Genomic DNA, 22,868 nt, shown 5'->3' on the forward strand with positions numbered 1-22,868 from the left:
CCCTGCTGTGTTTCAGCAGCCTCCTGTTTCCCTGGCTCCACCAGCTAACCTGCCTGTCTTCCAGCTGTAACCTGCTCTGCACTCCTGCTGCTAAATGTTCAAATGTTCAAAAATACATTGTTGCCTTTTAATTGTGGTCCATTTCATGTTCACTCTGACATTTTACAAATGAACCAAGATGAGTAAACATAAAAGTTATTATTTATTTTTAAATGGCATTATGTACAATACTTGTTAATTAGTTAGTTAGTTTAAAAAAATCTTTTTGACTTTGATTCCATCGTGGCATCATTCGTTCATTGTACAAGTTTTCTTATCACATTAATTAAAATGTTATGCAGGCAAGATCGCATTTCTTTCTAACCTTTCTGTTGCAAATTGATATTATAAATCCACATCTTTAGGCAACAGGGTTGTAGATTGTCCATCTAAGAGCAGATGGGGCAGCCCTAACTGAAGCCCATTCAGAGGCTGGAACAGTATCCTCCACCTATTTAAATAAAATTTGTGCTGACAGTGCAAGCAAGCACAACTCTGGTATCATTGTACGTTGACTGCTGAAGAGTATGCTAATAGAGGCAAGTGTCTACATGTGCTGTCCACCTTCAATGATGCGTCTGGCGCTGTCGAGAGGAGGTGTCAAGCTCCAAAGTGATTCTGTTATCAAATTATAAAGCACAACAGGACATTCCTGCAATGATACCATAGCAAAAACAGATTGGCCTGATGTGATGTGTAGTTGGTGTATTTATTTAGAAGTAATGACAACACAATAAATCTTTGTGATTACATGAGGAGGTTGCAGATCCAGCAGCGTGTGAAGTAGAAGATGAAGATGATGAATGATGATGGTGTTGGTGAGTGGTTTGGCATTTTGATTATGGATGCACATTGGGCTGTCAGACATTTTCCTACCTTGGAGCGAATAAACTAGGCTACGGCAAGCGTCGTTACGTCAGTAGTTGACGTTGCACATGGCTGTAATAAGCAAGAGGTATGGGTTCCAAACCAGAAACAAAACCAGTTGCTTGAACCTGATGGCAGGTCATCTTAGAAGAATGGAGAGAGGTCCTCAGAAAAGTGTTTAAAGTGGGCAAACTGCTACCAGCCATGTCTCCGCACGTTATGGGAATATCCGGTGTTATGCGAGTTTTGCATGCCTTCCGAGGATTGCATGCGCATCCAAATAATGCTTTTAAACACTATAATATCCTTTGTGGGGTTCATCAATGGGGATAAATGATTCTAAGTACTGTTTGATCAGTGTGCAGAGCAAAGGATCTGAAAAGAACTTTTAAGAGGTGAATGCATAATTCGGCAGAACAGCTGATGAAGGTTACCTGCCCAGATTTGCATCCACCTCTTTTCTCAGCCCAGATGAGCGTTACTGGCCGCGAGGTGCGGGAAATTCTCGGCAGGCATGCAGAGCTCTGCACAACCGTGCAAGACGCCGACAGCAGAAACAGCTGGTCAGACGTGAGTTACAAGTTTGCTAAGTGAGAACTTATTTGGAAAAAGTGTTTCCATCTCCCATTTAGCGCTTTTTCGACAAAGGCAAAAACCACCTCAAGTGAGCGTAAAAACTTTTATGCGAAATTAAGGATATTTTTTTCGAATTTAGCAGTTTCAACCTTTTCCAATGCGATACTTCAAAATGCGCATTAAAAAACGTTGATAGAAACACGGCTCGCAAGATCACAAGATTTTCTTGCAGTTAATCGCAATTAACCGCATAGTTACGTGCAAAATTTAATAATGAATTCTAAAGTAATGTATTGCGCACTTTAATTTAAGTTAATTGTACTGCTGTATACACAAAAGTACAATCAGTACAAACAGGAGTATTCCCTTTACACAGTAGCAATAAAATATTTCTTGTAAATCTGAACTTAAACATTAATGTAATCAAATCAAATATAAAACCAAAGCTATTTGCCACTGCCAGGGCGTTACCTTTTTAACTAGCTTGTTAAAACAAGTTACCATCAGAGTCCAGAGCCACGATCAGAACATCATAACAGGCAGCTTCTGAGCAACAGGTTAACACATAAATCGGTTTTCTAGTTTTTTTTTACTGAACAGGTATCAGCAGAAACAGTTTTCTTTCATCAGGGAGCAGCAGAAACAGTCTAAGTTCAGTAGCAAGTGTCCATGTTAGAGCCCTTTCATACGTGATGTATGTATCTCGTAAGTCATTTTCAATAAGAGGCAGGAGGGAAGGTTGTTTCACGCACGCGCCCGCCTGCTGCCGGACTTCAATTTTCTTTAACTTTTTGAAGCAGCAGCAATCCTTGGAAGAGAGACTGATCCTCACTGTTTGTGAGTTTCCAGAATCTATTACTGTTCACTAAATAGTTATCAGGACATCAACAGGAGGGAATTCACACGGCAGAGCATCCCTGCAAAACTAGATGAAGGCGTGAAGTTCTTTATAATTTTAACTTCAGTTAAATAGGCTACAGCTGTGTAGTGCACAGAAGCTGTTGCCGTAGTTATTATCCATAGAGTGCCTGCCATTTACTCGCGGAGTGCCATATCATGTCTGATCACCAGAGCAAAGTGCAACCCTGCAGGGCCAAGCCACTACATTTTGATTTTAAGAACGTTCCTAAGACCGACATCTTCCCCAATACTAATCAGCATGCAGTGTGTAGCTGTCAACTTCACTATGTTCGGTTCGCTTGTCTTGCTTTTGTTTATCTACTTCTCCCACACGCTGCATCCAGCGTAGTCTGCTGAAGCCTCCCTCCGCTGCTTGTCTGGGTGGCTGATTTGCAGGCTGATCCACATCCCACCCCTCCTGTGACCCATGGTTTGACTGGATGTGTATTCAGAGCCAGTGAGCAACGGACTTTCAAAATAATAATGATAAAAACTGCGTTAAACGCGATAACACATTAACTTCCCCAGCCCTAATATTTATTAATATATTTATCATGCTGTTGGCAGTCTAGCTATATTTTCCACATTAGTTGCTCCTTCCATGTACCATCTAAATGCAGATGGAGTTGTATGAGCAGTCTAGACTGGCAACATTAACACTGTGATAAATTCTGCCTCAATTATTGCAGGCAAAGAGGCTGCTGCATTTGAAATTATGGACCTGCTTTGGTCTTTTTCCACAATTGCTCTATTTATTTTACATCCAATGTCACCAACATCTTTCTGCCATCATCATATTTAAACGGAACTGTCTGGCACAATGAAAAGGTTGTATTAGAAAAAGGTGAATTAGGGCAACATATTAAAACAACTGTCTGTGGCAATATGACAAACCTTAGACTGGCAAAGACAATCCCAAAACATTTACATTCAGAGAAGCCAAGCCGCATTAAAGATGTAGTTTAGCTAGGGCCCAATGATTACTGCGATGCGGAAAACATGGACAGATTTGTGGAATTTGATTTTAAAAAATGGAATCAACTGTTAAAGTCAGAATATCATGGAATTTGCCAAAATGTGGATCAATTTGTAAAAATTTGGGCACGTTAACGTGTTATTTTTGCGTTAGCGCATTAATTATCGCACATTAATGCAATTTTCTTTTTTAATTATTATTATTTTGAAAGTCGGTTGCTCACTGGCTCTGAAGACACATAAAGGGATACAGTGGGATGTTGATCAGCCTGCAGATCATGGTTATTAGGTCCCAGCAGATGGCAAAACAAATACTGCCATCTGCTTGTTCCCTAGTGAATCACATTAAGCCTGTTGCAAAGAACCTTGGTGTCTGGTTTGATAGTAGTTTAAGTTTTGAGCAGCACACCACAAAACTTGTTCAATCATGTTTTTACCAGCTTAGAAATATATAAAAAATACGATCAATGTTAACTTTTAAGGACACTGAAACCATTTTACACGCCTTCATCTCATCACACCTGGATTATTGCAACAGCCTTTTCACCTGTTTAACCCAAAAATCTATTGATCGACTCCAGACTGTCCAGAACTCAGCTGCCAGGCTTTTAACCAGAACAAAGAAATATGACCGCATCACCCCTATTTTAGCTTCATTACACTGGCTCCCAGTATGTTTTAGAATTGACTTTTAGAATTGGCCTCTTGTCCTGATATCTCTGACGTTTTAGTCCCTATACACCAGCACGTACCTTGAGATCCTCGGGCAGAGGTCTGTTGTCTGTTCCAGAGTCTCGACTGAAAACTAAAGGGGACAGAGCGTTTGCTGTCAGGGCCCCGAGGCTCTGGAACAGCCTGCCCGAGGAAATCAGGGCTGCTAAGTCTTTGAACTCTTAAGTCCCTTCTTAAAACATACTTTTATAGGAGAGCCTTTCCTGATTTTATTCTATTCTATTTATGATTTGATTTTATTCTATGTATTTTCATACATTTTTTTTTTTCATGTATTTTATTGGCTGTATTATGAATAAAAACTTAACATTTAATGCTGTGTCCCCACCTCATTTTAAAAGTCCTGCTGTCACAGGTGTGGCGTGTGTGTGTGTGTGTGTGTGTGTGTCTGTGTGTGTAAGGTAAGGTATTATGATGCAGGCTTTTGAAGATCAATACAAAGATTTTGGGGGATGAAGCTGTCAAAATGTACATTTTCTGAGTATATTATGTACATTCAGACATTGTGAAATTTACATTTGAAATGCAAAATAAAGTCTTGGGCTAGTAACCCAATGATTAGGCGACATACATGATTGCTTGGAGGGTGAATATTTCAAGAATAGTATATGTATAAGAGAGAATGTAAAATAATTAATGTTGAGAGACACAAGCGGTAGAGTAAACATAAATTCATTAGGCTTTCTGTGTCTGCTTTTCCTTCTAACCCCTCTTCTACTATAAAACATGTGTTCCTAATGAGGTTGCTTTATCTAATCCTAAATCTGCTTTGACAAGTCTTAGCCAACACATCTCATGAACAAATTATTTCAGGAGGGCCAGAGTCCACTGCATCCCCTAATCAATAGTATAACCAAGTCTGCTGAATATTTTTTGTCATTACCTTGCCAACTGTTTTCACACAGTGCGGCAAGTCGCTTCTCTGTCAGACATCTATAAGAATAAAGAAAAGAATGAGCAGGAGACTGGAAAACAAAAATAAGAGATACAGCAGAAAATAGACAGGACTTATGTTTCTATCCAGAAAGGCAGACTAAAAAGCATAAAATGTATAAAGCGTTCCAAGTAACAAATCACTGTTCAATCCAGTTATGATAAAACAGTATTTGTCAGTCATAAAAATAATTTAAAAATGATGATGCAGGTTGCCTTAATTATACTTTAATTAGTTGTTGTTATTGCAAAACAGTCATAAATTATGTCTGAGATGATATCTCCAAAACAGTAGGAGCGGAGTAGGGTCCAAAGACATTAAGTATATCACTTTGTTTTCTAGCACAATGTATTTAAGCTAAGAGGTTAACTTTTAGTCCTTTTCACACAGGAACAGAAGGTAACTACAGTCATTTCTTTGTAGCGGCTTGGCGAGGTTCTATGAGGGAGGGTTTTGGGACAGCTGTGCTTTTAGCTAAATGCAAACACAAGCATGCCAACATCCTGAGGATGATAAGAACATACTGATGTTTAGCACATAATGTTTTCCATGTTCACCATCTTAGTTTAGCATGTTAGCATGCTACAGTAACATTTGCTAATTAGAACTAAACACAAATTCAAGCTAAGGCTGAGAATGTCTCCGTTAGTCTTTCAGGTATCTTGACGGTATTTGGCCATTAACCAAAGTTAAAATAATGGTCTTATGACATACTCTCGTCCCACTGGCTATTGTGGATCTGCGGCTGGACCCTTTGCTGGTGATTGAACATGCATTGGCTTTTAAGATGATAGCGAATCACTTTATTCTGACATTAGCTGGCAAGGCACCATTATTTTGCCCAGAAACGCTCTCATGCCTTTCAAGGTTTTCTGATGTATGACACAGCTCTTTATTTTGGGCTCCATTTCAAAAGTTTGTTTGAATATTCATTGAATGGCAGTTGAATGGCAACATAGCTAAGGGCAAAGACAGGCTGAGAAGAGAAGGAAAGAGAAGGAAAAATGATAATTTGACAATCCAAACACAAGAATGACATTAGGAAGAGGGTAAGACACTGAGGATACACACCGCAGAAGGTCAGAGAGAAAAAGAATGGAAAAGGCAGAAAGAAATGGATAGGGATAAGAGAAGCTAAGGTAAAAAGAGAAAAATTAGGAAGACAGATTTGCAAGTGTGGAAGAAAAATATATAAGTTTGCAGGATGGGGATCCATCCCTGAGCTGCCTAATAAGGCCCCCTGTTAAAAGACATGTCACTCTGTGAAGAGAGGGAGGCATGAGGATGACTGGCATTCTGAATAATAAAAGAGCAGCCACAGAGGCCCGCTGCTAGCAGGGAGGATATAAGGACATGGAAGAAATGTCTGGGAGAGGTAAATGAGGTTTAAGTTTCGACTCTACTATTAATTTAGCTTCAATAAGAAAATGCCACTGCATTAGTGCAGGGATCACCGAACAACCGAAGGGGAATTAGAAACTCCACTTTAAAGAGGACCTATAATGATTTCTCTTATTTTCATAAATCATTATTGTCATAAATATGTTATAGTGTCAGATGTTCATATTAAACGTGGCCAAAGTTTTAAATAATGAAGCGTTGGACACCTAGTATTCAGAGCACTCTGAAGCCTGAGCTGTGTCCTTGCAAATCTGCTCATGATCTGCTCCAGGCACAGTATGCTCTCGAAATTCAGGGACGTTCCCATCCACCCACTCTGCTCATAACGCTTTCTCCAGTGCAGGTATGGCCCTAAAACCAAGTGTACATACATCTTGTTATGTGAGACTACTCTACTCAGAACTACTCCAGGTTTTTGGAGTTTGTCCATTACGTCTTGTAGAAAGTGCTTTTTCTGTCAGGGTGGTTTTGCCAGGCTAATGGGGAAAGAACATGGGGTGCTTTTCAATTCTCTTAATTACATCCAAGTTTCCCTCACTTGCGTCTATCCCTTGTGTCTTATGCATGTAGAGATGCAAGGAAACCACGCGGGGGTAGAAGGAACGAGGAAATGTGTTTTTAGAGCCATCAGAGGTCTCTTCCTCTGAAGCTTCACGTGAAGTGACGTCCGTTTCTGATGTCAGGAGCAGCTGATCACAGCTGGATCAAGTGATCGCTGTTGTCAGCCGTCAGTCGGCTTTAACAGCTGGAGAGATCTTTGATAGAGTTTGTGTCTACACACGTGCTGATACTAAGAACGTCTCACGGTTATCCTTGCAGAGCAGCATGTTTTCTCTATGTAGCTTTTACCTGTTCAAACAACAAACACCTGCTCATGAAGAATAACTTGTATTCTGTAATTATACTGAGCCCGTTCCCAGGGAGTCAAATAGGTTACTAAGGATTTATCGGGCTTTTTCAAAGCATAGTTGGCCTATTTGATGCCCTGAGATGAGAATGTGTCGTTTTACTTTATACAGCCTGTTGAATAACCCAGAATATGATCAAGGTGTCTTTTCATTTATTAGGCTAACTTTTCCAGGGGAAGTTGAAATAATGTGGCCTCACATCAAAGCCAACTTTAGCTCAGTTTTAGCCTTTCTATTTATTTTATTTAATCTTCTGATATCCTTTAACATTACTTCATACATTTAATTTGCAAATCGCATCGCTCGTCTCAAATCGATCACTGTGTTCATATCGATCCAACATTGTTTTGTAAAGCAGCATCGCTTCCATTCATGTACTGTATTTCATCAGCTGATTTTATTCACAGAGCTGCTGGCTGCTTTCATCTGGTGCAGCTGGTGAGATTGGCTGGATGTGCAGGATTTCTTTTCCTTAGCTTGAGTCTTTAGTGCAGTTTGTGACTTGTTTACTTTGTTTTATTGTATATTTGAAATAAACACCCAGGAAGGATCAGCCTCATTATGTTATTTGGGGTGCAGGTTGGACTGATCCTTAATAGACGTTGTTCTGAATCTCTCACATGTGGAGGAAGTGGAAGAGTTTGATTGAACAGAGTAACAAATCTCTTACCAAACCTGCTGTGTGTGTGTGTCTGTCAGCGTTTCGCTTTGGGGAAAATTAAAGCTGACCTGAAAGAGCAGATAGAGGCGTTTTGAAAGCCACAGGACAAATACAACACTGACATCCACTAATAGACACATACGTCAAACACACTCATGATGGCTCACACACTGACACACAACACACACAGTGTTCTGCCCATATTCTAGATTAATCGTACACTTTACAAAATGAGGCCCACTCAACATGCAACCTGCTTTTGCTTTGACAGACATCTCTGTTTGTGTGTGTGTGTGTGTGTGTGTCTTTTCTTAGAACTGTGTGAAACTGGATTATACTGTCAGCATCAATCAAAAACTAACCCTTCCTCCTGCCTCAATGTATGCCACAACATTTGCCCACACGGTTTCAGAAATGTGGCTGTGGTTTGTGTCTATCTCTGTTTGTGTGTGTGCTTGTTTGTGTGTGTCTGTGTTCCACATGTCAGTTGTGAATGCCAGTAATAGCCCATGGCCTCCTCACTGCTCACTGACATTTGACAAAGTTGAAGAGGAGCAGAGATGATTGACAACTGTTTCCGTCTTCTGCCTCTTTCTGTCAGTTTTTCCCTGAAAGGAAACCGCACACTTCAAAGACACCAGCACATCCTCATACCTAAACGACAGAATAGGTCGTTTGCCAATGACTCCCAAAATTACATATGACCATCGGAGAGTACCTGCGACAGGTTTACCGGACCTTCATCGTCATGGGTTTGTTGGAGAAAAGCCAGAAGAACACTATATTTGCTCAGTGTATAGATTTCCATTAAAGGGTGGACACAATTGTGTGCGCACATTGTGATGTGTCATTAACATGGCCAGAGAGCAACAATATGGGGTTCTTTTTTTGTGTGGTCCCCACAAAACTGAATACACAGAGCACGCTGTTTCAAAAAAACACAGTACAGCCTTATAGCAACCATGACATGACATTTCCTGCAATCACAAGTACAACTCTGCCATTATTAGGATGGCAAGGATAGTAATATTAGTATGGGGACTTTCTATGTTTTGCAAATAGTGTATTCTGATGATTGGAATCTTTTCTCAAACACAAACAGAAAGTAGTCTTAGAGCTCTGACACGTGTAAAAATACCAAGGAAGTGTGTAAAATGTAGGTTTTCTGAAAATGTGCTGAAAACCGTTGCATGTCATTAAAGAGTGACTGCCACCATCAAAAGAATGCAATTGAAAACCAAGACATATGCCTGGATACACTGTCAAAATTTTGACTTTTGGAAGAAGAATGTTGCTCATTTGTGACCTTTACAATGCATATTAGTGTTTGGGCTGGGACCAGCAACATCTTTTATGCATGGAATAAAATGTCACATCAGTTATTACACAAAAAAGACATCATACAGGAGGAACCCCCCCGAACAGAGGGGATTCAGAAGCGTAAACAATAAAGAGACAACACCGCCCCTGTGGCATGGGCAAGTTCGTTGGATCAGGGAGAGCAGAGAGAGAAACCACACAGGTAGTACCAAAGTTCCCGTAAGACCGATAGGAAGCAGAGTGAATTTAATTGTGCCAGACTACTTAGCCAATAAGCCATAACATACACTGATCTAAATTATAAACACAACACTTTTTTTTTGCATCCATCCACCTCACAGGTGTGACATATCAACATGCTGATCAGACAGCACAGGTATTGCACAGGTGTTCCTTTGGCTGGCCATAATAAAAGGCCAATTGAATTGAACTAAATGTTCATTTCTCTACCATAAGCCGTCTCCAAAGGCATTTCAGAGAATTTGGCAGTACATCCAACTGGCCTCACAACTGCAGACCACATGTAACCACACTAGCTGCTGCAACAGTCGGTTTGCATCAACAGTTGTTCAGATTCAATCTGGACCAAAGTGGTAGACCAACTGACAACCAACATTGTCATGCTGCTAGTATGGATAAAAACTATAATAAAGACAGTAATTCAAGGATTAGCAAATCTTCTCTCATATTTAAAATACACAGTGATGATTCAAGCTTTTGCACGTCTGACTGTGTCACAATACTTTCAAGGTCAGAAAATAGCTTGAGGAAAAAATGGTGTTTTAACCAAGGAGCATTTTTTCATATTTAAAACGTGCCATTCTGTATAATAGAGCAGAACTGGTCACCAGGAGAGCAGTAAGAATAGGAGAGTAGCTTCTTTTCTCAGCTCGCAGTGGGCTGCATCATTAGCATGCCTGGGAAAAGAACGCTCGCATCTTCTCATTCTTGACAATGCCAAAAGCGCACCAGCACGACACCATGACTGACCAAGGGGAACCTATCAATACTTTGACACGCTGCACTTTTGACCTGTATACTGTATGTCAATTGCATAAGTCCAAAAATGCACAGGAGGAAGACCAGTATGTAATGAAAGTACAACAGAGTAGAAATGCTGGAGGGAAGTGAGAAGGTTCAAGGAGTGAGAGACAAGAGAATTAGAGGAAAGAAGGAGAGCAAATAGAAAGAAATCAAAGTTGTTGGTTGTGGCGTTACAGCTGCTGAGAGATCTAATGTTAATTTATGGCTAATTTTCACCATGTGCCGTGCTAGCTCACTAACAAACAGGCTTCACAGTGACAGGTATCGTCTGTGAACAGGAGCTACAAGCCAATTTAACGGCTCTCTACACAGCATCACAAACACTCAAAGACCCACACACATGCATGCTGTACATGAACACACATACTTGCACAGATCCCAGCCAGAAGCTCCCCTCAGAGACAGACATCAAAGGGCTGAGCCCAGGGAATAAACAGGAAGCAGTCAGCCTCACCAGTCAATGGGTTTCACAATTTGAACATTGAGAGCAACTTGAACACCATTTTTAAAGTCATTTTCTTCCTTTCTCTGATTCCATCTTATACGTATCTTCTTCTGCTACACCTGTCTCTGCCTCACCGACACGACATGACATCCCAACCCGATCTCATCTCATGCGTCACATATGCACGCTTTGGAAAAGCCATGTCTATTGTATGCAAAACGGCGATTTTGCGTGCATATGATACGCTTGCATCATTTACATAAATTTACTGACTTAGGTTTAGGTTTAGGTTTACTAATGCCATGGTTGAGGTTAGGGAAGTTGCCACGGGGGGGGTTCCTAAAACATAAACATCGCTATCTAGCTAGCCCAGGGGCGTCTCATACAAATGTACCTGGGAGTGTCTACTATACACGCAAAATCGACGTTTTGCGTACAATTTTTTTATTTATTTAACCTTTATTTTACCAGGAAAGAAATCCATTGAGAATTTTAATCTCTTTTACAAGAATGTCCTGGATAGATAGACGCAGCCAAAGCGTGTGTATGTGACGCCTGAGCATGACAGGCTGGACATCCACTTAAAGTAACTGGAGGGTACCAGGTCAAAGAAGGAAATCAGATCATGTTTTCTTGGAGCTCAACACTCTTAAGACAGTAGAGATGGTTGTGGATTTCAGAAACACCCCAGCACCAACCGCCGCCATCACCCTGTGTGACGCTATTCATGGGTACCACCATCACTCAGGACCTCAAGTGGGACCTGAACAGCAGCTCCCTCACCAAGAAAGCCCAGCAGAGGATGTACTGTTAAGGTTTGTGGCTGAGTGGACTCAGTCTTGAGCCACTATATTGAACTGTTGATCCAAGAACCACCAAAGTGGTCTCACCCACCACCTCTCTCTTTATCTTACCTTCTATTTTTGTATTATAAAATGGGTTGCTCAAATCAAGCAATCAACGTTGAATTCCTTTGCACAGATCCGTATAGTTATAATCTGAGCTTCGCCCCATTTACACCTGGTATTAAAATGCGAACTGATACAGATCGCATCTTCGACATTGACGTTGGACGGATTTGTGTAACGATGATACTAACCATTTGCGGGAGAGAGAGAGAGTGGGAGCAAGGGAGAGGTGCTGATCGAATATGCGCTGCGTGCAGCTCTGCAATCAAATACATGTTTTCCCATCTTAAATAGTAAAAAAAAAAACGGAAATCAATATGTGGCAGTCAGCGTTGATAATATGGTGGGCCGCCACAAATAAATGAATGTATGGGATATCACTCATTAGCCAGTAAACACAAACCCAGTGATAAACAAACGGAACGGAAGTTGACTTCAGGCCGGCGCGTCACCTTGGAAACGCGTCTATAGATAAGATATAGATAAATAGTTAATAGCTAATAATTCTAGCCTTTGATGTGTGTTGCTTAGCAACCATCATGCGCTATGTGCCACACTATATGCCTACCGTTAGCCTGGTGGAGCTGCTTTTTGTATTCATAAAGAAATGTCTATTGATGAAATAAAGTCAAATTGTATTGCGTCAGTTAACCTACTTGATTTTCGTCAGTGCTATTGACCAGACACTGGTAAAGATCTGGAGCTGCACAGCACCTGCTCACAGCTCCCTATTGGGATGGGTTTAATGCAGAGAATGAATTTCGCAACATGTATGTGACAATAAAGTATCTTCTAAACAGCCAGTTTACGGTCTTGCCTGTAACTGTTGGCCTATATTATCAATTAATAATGAGACTTCTTTAAGGTCTGTTTATTGGCTCATTCCATGGTGCTGCCCCATATTTATAAATGACAATAACTAATATACACAATATTACTTTCAATATTAACATCTTAGTTAATATTTCTAGAATATCTTTGATATTCAGCTAATAACCAAACCTTCAGCAATGTTAATTCCCAACACTGGGAACACTTATATACAACAGTGAGACCCAGCCTTTGGCTCTTCGGTCGTCCCGCGAGCTCAGTGAAAACCAAAAGGGCACACTGAGCTTTCTCTCGGTTGGCAACAGATACACCTGTGCCACGCCTAACCTGAGCCAGATCTGGGCTATCAGATTGGGGTGAAGGCGCCACTCATCTGGGTGAGGGCCCCCCGTTGACATGATGTCAGCCCCTCTGTTCAACACACCAGGGATGTACTCGGCTCTGATGGAGAGCAGGTGAGTGTGCGCCCAAACAAAACCATACTATCATACTACCTTATATTTATACAAAGACTAGACAAGAAAGGAGATTGCTTGAAGAAAAGTCAGGGAAAAAGTTGGACTACCTGGTAAATTCTCAAAAAAAGTGTCTGTTACTTGATTCCAGCAATCGGCTGTACTTTATAATGAAATGGCTAATGAATGCAGGTAACAAGCTACATGGCAAACTCAGCTGACTACTACAGACAATTTAGCCTGTTTGTACATTTGGGTAATTGCCAAGCTAACGTTAGCTGTGCTTAAACAATACACAGAGGATGAGAGACTCGACAGAGCAGATTAACATTTCGCTTTCTACATGTTTATTCTTGTTGAACAGATGTATTTATAAAGTATTATCTTTTTAATCGTGAAGGTTTTATTGCACATACAGTTAAACTGTCATCAGCTCGAGTAGTTTGGAGTTAACGTTACCTTCACCTCACCATCTCCACCGCGGCCCCTCCCTCTGCTGGCCGCTGTGTGTGTGCGATACAGAGAGCAGCAGAGGCTGCAGCATCATAATAAACACGACGGTCTTCAGCACAGGCCCGTTTGCTCTTGGTGGGAATTGTTGAGCTTCTGTAAATATCATCACAGAGTACGGTCTAGACCTGCTCTTTTATGAAAAGCGCTGTGAGATAACTGTTGTTGTGATTTGGCGCTATATAAATAAAATTGAATTGAATTGAAGTTTTATTGCTAAATATTATTACTTATTTTTTTATTGATCACATTTGAAGTTAAATCCGATTTGATTTCAATTACAGGACTTGTCTCTCCAGACATAATGTTACATCATAGGTCCTGCTAGACCCTTCTCTGCTTCTGATTGGCTAGTAGTCCTTATCTAGGAACTGCGAATGCGCAACTCTCAACAAAGATCATTTAGAGACAAGATGTATCACTCCAAAGCTAAAACGAAGCCTTGAGCAGGAGGAGCTGCAGCAATGTGCAGTATGAAAAAAAATATGGTGTTTTTTGAAAATTAAACCATGGTAACCTGTTCTGGTACAACCCCTAAATAGGATTTTGAACCTGAGAATGATCATAATACCACTTCTTTAAATGAATGATGTTCTTTGACGGATCAAAATCAAAAGGCAAAAGACAGCTTTCGCCCCCTGTTCTGCTACAAGGCAAGCACACTGACTGTTGATCAGGTGGACGATCTTTTCAGCATTCGTCTGTCTCCAGAAGGGAGCAACAAGAGAGCTTCTGAGGAGATGGTTGTTACCTTCAGGAGAGGCTATCTCCAGGATGCAAAAGGTAAAGTAAAAGGAAGAATGTATTCAATATCAACTGATGCAAATGGCTATTGCAAGGGGTGTGACGAGGTTAAAAGCTGTTCGCACAATCACAATAGAAACTCAACATCCTGCAGTTGTTTTGCAGCTATTGGCGCGCACTGTTGGCCAATCAAGAGATGTAGTTATGTGACGTGTGATTGTCGAATGTTATTTCTGTAATCTCAATCAAGCGGCAACCTCTGGGTCTAAAAAGTAAAGTCATGTGTATGTAACTTAAACCTGCATTCTGTCTAACAGCTAGCAGGGGGCGATTCGTCTGGTTGCAAAAAGAAGTCCGGCTCTGTTAGAAATAATGGTAAAATGACCCTACTTCTAACCTGATTTATTACCTCAGTAAACACTTTCCTAATGAGTTTATGGTCTCAGCTGTTAGTTTCATGTATTCTTCAATACAACATGATGTTCATTTTTTAATTTAGAGGAAAATAGACCAAAAAGCAGAGTATGCTTCAGGGCGGGACTATCTATGATTGACAAGTCGTATTTTTCTTTCTTTGTTTTTTGAGTTTTCAAAAAGTAAAAAAGTGTGAATATTTTCGTAACTTAATATTTTCTATAATAAAATTAATTTAATTGGACTTCACCATAAATTGATTTTACAAAACTCATTTTAAAAGTTTATATCAGACGTATCCTTATGGACGTATCAGACGTAAAAAGACACGACCCGCCCACTACCTGCAGCAACAGAAGAACAAGCCCGGGCAAATCCTTCATTCTCGTCTGTTCCAGAAGTTTATTCGAACGGGGTTTTCTATGGAGCCGGATAATACTTCACGTACCTCATGTAAGTAACTCTTTGTATTGTTAAAAGTGAGATTTTACCCTAATTAACGTCTTTGTGCTGCACAATCGCTCTGTCGAAGAGCGCCAATTTCGAATGTGCTCTAACGTTACCTCAAACAGTTTGTTAACTTGAGCCACATAAGTTACTGTATTAATCTAACGTTACGTGTGTGTGCGCGTTGTATAAGTAATGTTGTCTTTGTGTGATAGTTTAATGTTTCAGAGGTGTTTGTAACTTCTTCAAAAACATTGAGTCCACTGCCCACGCTATCCTAAACTATCCTTTTAAGGTGTTTTACTAACTTACTATTTACAAGCTGAGGTCATGTTTTGTTTAATACATGAATACAGAAGTTCTTGATTGTTTATACTGTCCAGCTCATTCCCACTATTTGGATATGGCATGTGAATTGTTAGAAAAATAGCAAGTGCCTGTTAACTTGATATTAAAATGTTTTAATATTATGTATGTACACACAGTAAAATATACTGTGAAGGTGTTCTTCTAACCTGCACTTTATAAGTTGAGGTCATGCTTTTTTTAATGCATGAATAGATGTTATTGATTGTTAACACTATCCAGCTCATTTTGAATTTGGTTTGTAAATTGTTACTTAATTTTAAAATTTTGTAACATTATGTACACAGAACTGTACTGTGAAGGTGTTCCACTAACCTGCACTTTATTTGCTGAGGGCATGTTTTCTTGAATGCCTGAATACCAATGTTTATACTGTCCAGCTCATTGCTACTATTTTGGATATGGCAATGATTTAATAAATGTTGGAAATTGACATAGTAGCAACTATTTATTTGAAGCTATTTACACTTTCAAAAGATCAAAATGAATAAATCAGAACATTATCTACTTATTTTTTTCATTTAAAAGTTACCTATTTTAATTAAGTTTAATGTGTATAAAATGATATTTTCTACATTGATAGTACTCAATTTATTGGCTTTTTCTGAAAATGCTACTTAATATTTTTGCATACATTGAAATTCACATTATTAAATTTGTCTTTACTCAAAATATCAGTTAGTTCACTAAACTTGAAAAAAATAGTTGGAAAATTTTGTCTTAATTTTATTGAGTTAGATCCAAGTAACAGTTTTAACAGTGTATTGTTCACTAGACAAAATTGTCAACTAGTTTTAGATTTTGAATAGTCACATGCCATCTGGATTTTGTTTATCTTTACATAAATGAAAACATTTCCACCAGAAATCGGTGCATAAAAATTCACCAGAATGCAGAAAATGAAGTGTTTAATGCTCATAATTGTCATTTAAGTCAGCATTTTCTTAAAAAATTGTGGAAAAATGTCGTCTTGTGAGCTAATATATACCTTTTCCTTGCAGACTGCAAGCCAAGATAACACTTGTATTCCCCCGATGCCTGTTGGTGCATATTCGATACGTACCTAGGAACCTTTTGCAAGCCCTGGTTTCACGTTTATACCTGAATTTATATCTTTTCTATGTTCTATAGATAGATTTTTTTTTACTGTTTTTTATAGAAGAAGGAGGGTCATCTAAACTAAAGAAGATATTGGCCTTCTCAACTGGAGCATCTGTGGTACCACCTACTGGCTTTTCTCCCTTGGTCCAGTTCATTCATAAAGGACATGACGGCTTCTCATCTACCCCAATGTTCCCTATGGCCAACACATGTCATACCAGCTGTTCAAGGAGAAGTTTGACTTTGTATTAGGAAACACATGGCAGGGCATGAACATAATCACGCTCTGTATTCTCTGTGTCTGTTTGTCTTGAAAAGGTTTAAAAGGACGGTTCTATTTCGTATAGGCTTCGCCCTCTAAGGCTATCGCTATTGGGTTTACCCCTTCCATGCGCCTGCGGTCTAAAAAGCAGAAGACTGTCAAAAGAACAAAAGACACATGCGGTCTGCCTGGATCAGCCGGCCAGGGAGACCCCGTGTGTCCATGTTACACCACATTAGCTGCAGCTAATGACATTTAGCAACCGGTTTTATTGCTGCTGGCCGACCACTGGTAAGCTATGGCTCGAAAAAAGCTTTTTGAAATCTTGTTGCTCCTTTTTGTGGAAGTTGTTGAACAAATGCTGTCTGTGCCTGTCTCAGTCGAACCAGCCACACCAAGCACACATTTCCCACATCCCGGGAGGTGGCTCGCACCATCCAGGGGTCGAGGGCCACCTCCACTCAGTCCTCTTACTACTCTAAGTGGTCGGCTTTCCAACGCTGGTGTCTGGATCATGGGTCGGATCTGGTCGCCCGTCCGCTGCTGGCGGTGCTTTCGTTCCTCCAGTTGCTCATGGACGGGGGGCTGGCGTTCAGTACGGTTAAAACCTACACTGCTGCTATTTCGTCCTGTCACGAGGGCTTCGGGGACAGGCCTCCCATGCCGGCCCTCGGCCTCCCATGCCGCATCAGTGCTCGTGCACACGCCGACACCAATGCCGCGGTCATTATGGCTCTGGGCAGGTGATTTGTGCTTGGTGGTACCGTATGGGCCAGTGAGACGTTGACTCATGCTGCTTTGCCGCTAAACCAATAGCGATAGCCTAATTAGAAAGTACTATAACCCGTACTGTAACCTGGATTCTATAAGTATAGGCGCAGCCCTCTAAGTTGAAGGCCTCACTGGACCTTGGTTTTCAGTGCTGAAGAAAAGGCATTTGGGAGCCGATGGCTGTGTCTCACCGTTGTGTATATATACAAGGTGCAGACATAGGAGAGGCCCACGCTGTGGGTGGGCGTAGACTAAAATTCTCAGTGCCGTGCAGGCACGCGGAAAGGGTAAACCCAATAGTGATAGCCTTAGAGGGCTGCACCTATGCTCATAGAATCCGGGTTACAGTACGTAACCCCTGTTATATGCATTTCTGAAAGGCCCATCCCTTTCAATTACATCTCCGCAATATAATTTGCACTTATTAGAGAATACAGTACAGTTTATATTTCCACTGCTATTCAACAGACTTAGTCAGCCTAAGGTAAAAATATGTTTTTATTTTTAGATGTCTCCCGTTTCATAACAGAAGATACGAGTTTAGAAAATTACAATTTAGTAATGAAACATTAAGGTAAGGTAAGGTAACTTTATTATACACCGTTCACTCTCACCCGTTGTGACCTCACTGTTAAAAAATCCATCAGCCAGCAGATCAGTCCAGTATCAATGTTATGAGTGTTCTTCAACCTGTCTGCTAAAACATGGGGCTGAATACAGTTAAAAGCGGAGGAGAAGTCAATAAATAGTAGACAGACAAGGGACTTGGCCCCCTCAAGATGTTTGAAAACCATGTTTAAAAGCGACCCTGTTGCACCATCCACGCCTCTGCCCGACCTGTAGGCAAACTGGATAGGGTCTAACCTATCCTGTACAGTGTCCAAAAGTGCATCCTTCACTAGCCTTTCAAAAGCTTTCATGACAAGAGATGTGAGTTCCACTGGTTTGAAGTCATTGAGGGTCTTAGGAGTTTGAATCTCAGGCACAGGAACAATTATTGAGTCCTTCCAAAGACAAGGGACCTTATGCAGCTGTAAAGACAACTGGAAGATGAAGCAGAAGAGGTTTGCCAGCTGGACAGCACATTTCTTCAGAACACAACCCCCGATCCCATCGGGACCTGGACTCTTCTTTTACACCATGAAAGAGTTTCAAGACCATGAATTTATTTAATGGGCACAATATTATTTACAGGATTACAATCAACATTTTTAAAAACAGATGTCTCCTCACTAAAATCATGGATATTAAAAAAATTATAAAAAACATTCAGTTCATTGGAAAATTCAAGGTCGGTTTTTCCATTGTGAGTAATGGAAACATTTTTGGACTGCAACCCCAATATGGTTTTCACGCCCTCCCAAGCAGGACATGAATTTCCAGTGCGCAGCAAGTTTTCTACTTTGTCTTTATATACGCACTTGGCAAGCTTGAGTTCCCTCTTCATCTGTTTAGCCAGTGCCCTGTGCTGTATCATGTCCCCCTGATTAAAACTAATGTTTCTCTGATTAATTATGCTTTTGACTGATTTGGAGACCCAGGGTTTATTATTTGGATAAATGGAGATGGGTTTTTGGGAGATGATCATTTCCTCACGAAAAGATTTATAGGCAGACACAGTTTCTGTCAGTTCATCTAAATCCGGGCAGGCGTTTTTTAAACACATCCCAATCAGTGACGGTGAAACAGTCCTGAAGACAATGTTTTCTGTCCATACCGGAACAAATCTTCGTTCCGCCTTGTGCCTCTTCAGGACCGATTTGTATGTCGGAACCAAATACACATTATGGTCTGACGATCCAAGAGGGGCTCTAGGAAGAGATTTGTAAGCCCCCTTAACCGTCCCAAAACAAAGGTCCGGACACTTTGAGTGATGAGTCAGACAAGTGACATACTGGTAAAAATTACAGAGAGACTTCCCCGGTTTACAGTGATTAAAATCACCCATTATTAGGATCGGCGCGTCTGGCGCAATCCCCTGCACAGATCTGGTCATGGCTTGAGTGGCCCTTGACATATAATTTGTATCTAGTTCTGTCTCACTTTATTGGTCTCTTGTCTGTCTATGTTCCCTTCACTTGTCAGTCTCTTGCGTGTCTGTCTCTTTCTTTCTGTCTGTCTCAGCATCTGCTCATCTGTCAGTCTGTCTTTTTGAAGAACAAATGCTTGGAAGAAAGCCTTGTTAGTTTTGAACAAATGTTAATTCTGTTCATTTATTTGTAATTTCCAGTGTTCCAAAACCTTAACATAACTCCCATGTTATTCACTGAAGTTATTGCAAAAGAGAATGAAACACATCTATTCCATGGTTCCCATCATTTTCAAGTGGATTCACTTAATGGGTGAATAATGTTCATTGTTGTGTCATTAAAGGTTACATCAATGTCTGGAATTATAACATTATTATTGGTCTGAAGTTCAGGTAATGGCCCTTATTCGTCAATGCCATAATAGTTGTCAACATCAAAGATGACAGCTTAATAGGTGTCTGCCCCCCTTGTGTGGAGAGGCCATGGTTGTTCCAAAATCTGTTACTGACCCTTCAATTCTTGGTAAAAAAATAAAAACACAATGCAAACTAAATAAATGTACTTCATTCAATGAATCCAGTATACCCTATTCCTCCATGAAGTTAAAAATGTTAATTGTCTAGATACAACTCTATGGACTATGGACTTTTGCCCATAGTCTCTCAGTCCTTTGGTTGTGTACTGAAACACCAGTAATAACACTACGACTGTTTAATCCCCTTCTTTCCAACATAAAAGATGCAACATGTATATTTTCCATACTGTGATCACATCTGACCCTTAAAGGCAAACCGAAGTTCTCTACCCCTCATAAAAATAATGACAAGACACTAGATGCTCTGTTGTAAGTTAAATATATAATAGTCTGGTTGAAACCATCAACACAGCCATGCAGGACCATCCGCCACCTAACCAACTTGTGGTTGCCGTCAAAAATGCCTGTTGAGAGATATACACTACATTACAGAACATATAGACGACTTGAAACTTGCAAAATTTACAGACATTACTAAACATTTACAAGTCAATGTACCATAATTGGTTGGGGGCCTGAGCATTATAGACCCTTAGGCGAATAGTATGACGACGTCTAACCCACCGCCCAATGGGATCCACTTGATGCAGGCTCTGTATGACCCGCCGACCTGGCCAGTCAAGGTTGGGGGGGTTGTCAAATTGTTGATCCCATCAGTGTGTGTGAGCTTTTCAGTGTAGTATGTGAACGAATTTGGTGTCATATGTGTATTTGAGAGGAAAAGAACATGTATATTCATGGTCATTCTGAATAATGTCCCTAGAGAACCTCATACAAATAACCCAATGGTCAAACTTCCCCAGGAAATTTGAGTCCCCTTTTAAATTCTTAACTAACCTGAATCTGAAACTGGCATTAACACGTTTTTGACTGGAAATAGCGTTTTAGGTTGCAGAACGGCAGAACAACTATACAACAATGTAAGTTTGTATCGGTAGAATCTTCATTATTATAAACTGTGGTGCCGCTTTTTTTGTTTCTCTCTTGTTGATTTCTTGATGTAATCTTTTGAGCTTTCTCAAACTTCACTCATACTGTTTGTCTGTGAGTATCTGAGTTTTTTATTTGTGCATTTGTGTGAACAGCTGTTGCCAGAGGAGGAACCCTCTGTCATCATAATCATCATCATCATCACTAGCACTTTAAATAGGTCTCCATAGCCTTGAGAAACTGTAATGCTAATTATTCACCTGAGGCTGTATTGTGCTTTAATTATACTCATATAGCAAGTGCTTTTGCATGCACATTAGTATCCTGGTTTTGAGTCTTATCATATCCGGGGTTTGAAGTTTAGATGGAACATATAAAATCTGGTTATTCATAACCCTGTGTACACTATCTAGGTTTCTGATCATCTGTGCACAGTTGTGTCTTGTGTTCTCACCAACTCAGGAACTATGTTCTGTACCAACTGAAGAATGTTCAGAAACCTGGAAAAGGTGTTTACATGCCAGCGTCAAAATTATTGAAATAGATCCTTCCCTTATTTCCTAGGGCTCATGGAGATGTTAAAGATTAAAAAGGTTGCAGTAGTCAAGTTGCAGGATGACAATAATCGACCAGCCATAGCCTGGAAGAGAATCTGCGCCACCTCCTGGATGAGGAACAGATGCATCCTACTGATGTTGAGAACTAAACTTCAGGATAGCTGGTCATCTAGTGTCACACCCAGGTTCCTTGCAGTTTGAGCAGGAGACAAGGAAGACCAGGTCTGTCTTGTCAAAGTTGAACTTCTGGTGGTGTGCAGACATCAATTGAGATTTGTTACCCAGGCATATAGAGATTCATGCTGCCACCTGGTTTTCAGACGGGGGAATAGATTAGTTGAATTAGTTGAGCGTCATCTGCATAGCTGTGGTAGGAAAAGTCATGAATGAATAACTTACCCTGTATGTCATTGTTTAGCTTTACACTCTGGACTGTGGAGTGTTCGCGGTACATGAGCTCTGGCATCCAAGCTCTGGGCGAATCAGTCAGTTAGGAAAGAACACAAAATGTCTCTGACATTCTACTAACAAGCTAACTCGTTGCCTGAGAATGAGAAAGTGTCTGAAATTCAGAAAGCCAGAGACATGGACAAGTGGCAGTTGAGGCAGTGGCGTTCACACTATGGCGAGCGCTAATGAAACAGCTAATGAAACAGCAGAGCTGCAGGTTACTGGTCAGTGAATGTTACAACAGCAATGGAGAGACAGTTGTGTATGAGGACCATGTGTGTGTGTCGGCGTTGTGCTGTTGTAACGTTATGTGGATGGAAACATTCGACATCCGAACGCACATTAAACTTACATCCCCCAGATGCGCTGATCACCGGGACGAGGAAAAAACAAACCAGAGCCCAACTCCTTATCCCCGCTAGTTTCAAGCTAATACTATATAATACTATATTTCAAACAGCTTTAAGATGTAAAAACCGAACACAATGAATAATCACTGAAACATTTGGCATATTATATTACATTACCTTATCTAGCCAAGGTGTAACTAATTGTAACAACTCATTCTGCTCGATTTGTTTGTATTTCACTCCTTAAGAGTTCTTAGTGCACAAATATTGGATTAATTTCATAGATGTAATTTACGCTGGGGACATGTCTCCATCAATTTTATTGAAGCATTTGTTAAAGGCAGGGTAGGCAAGTTGCTTCTCAAACACTTTTTGTCATATTTGTTGAAACTGTCTATATAAACC

This window comes from Micropterus dolomieu, linkage group LG19 (assembly GCF_021292245.1).
Source record: "Micropterus dolomieu isolate WLL.071019.BEF.003 ecotype Adirondacks linkage group LG19, ASM2129224v1, whole genome shotgun sequence".
Lineage (NCBI taxonomy): Eukaryota > Metazoa > Chordata > Actinopteri > Centrarchiformes > Centrarchidae > Micropterus > Micropterus dolomieu.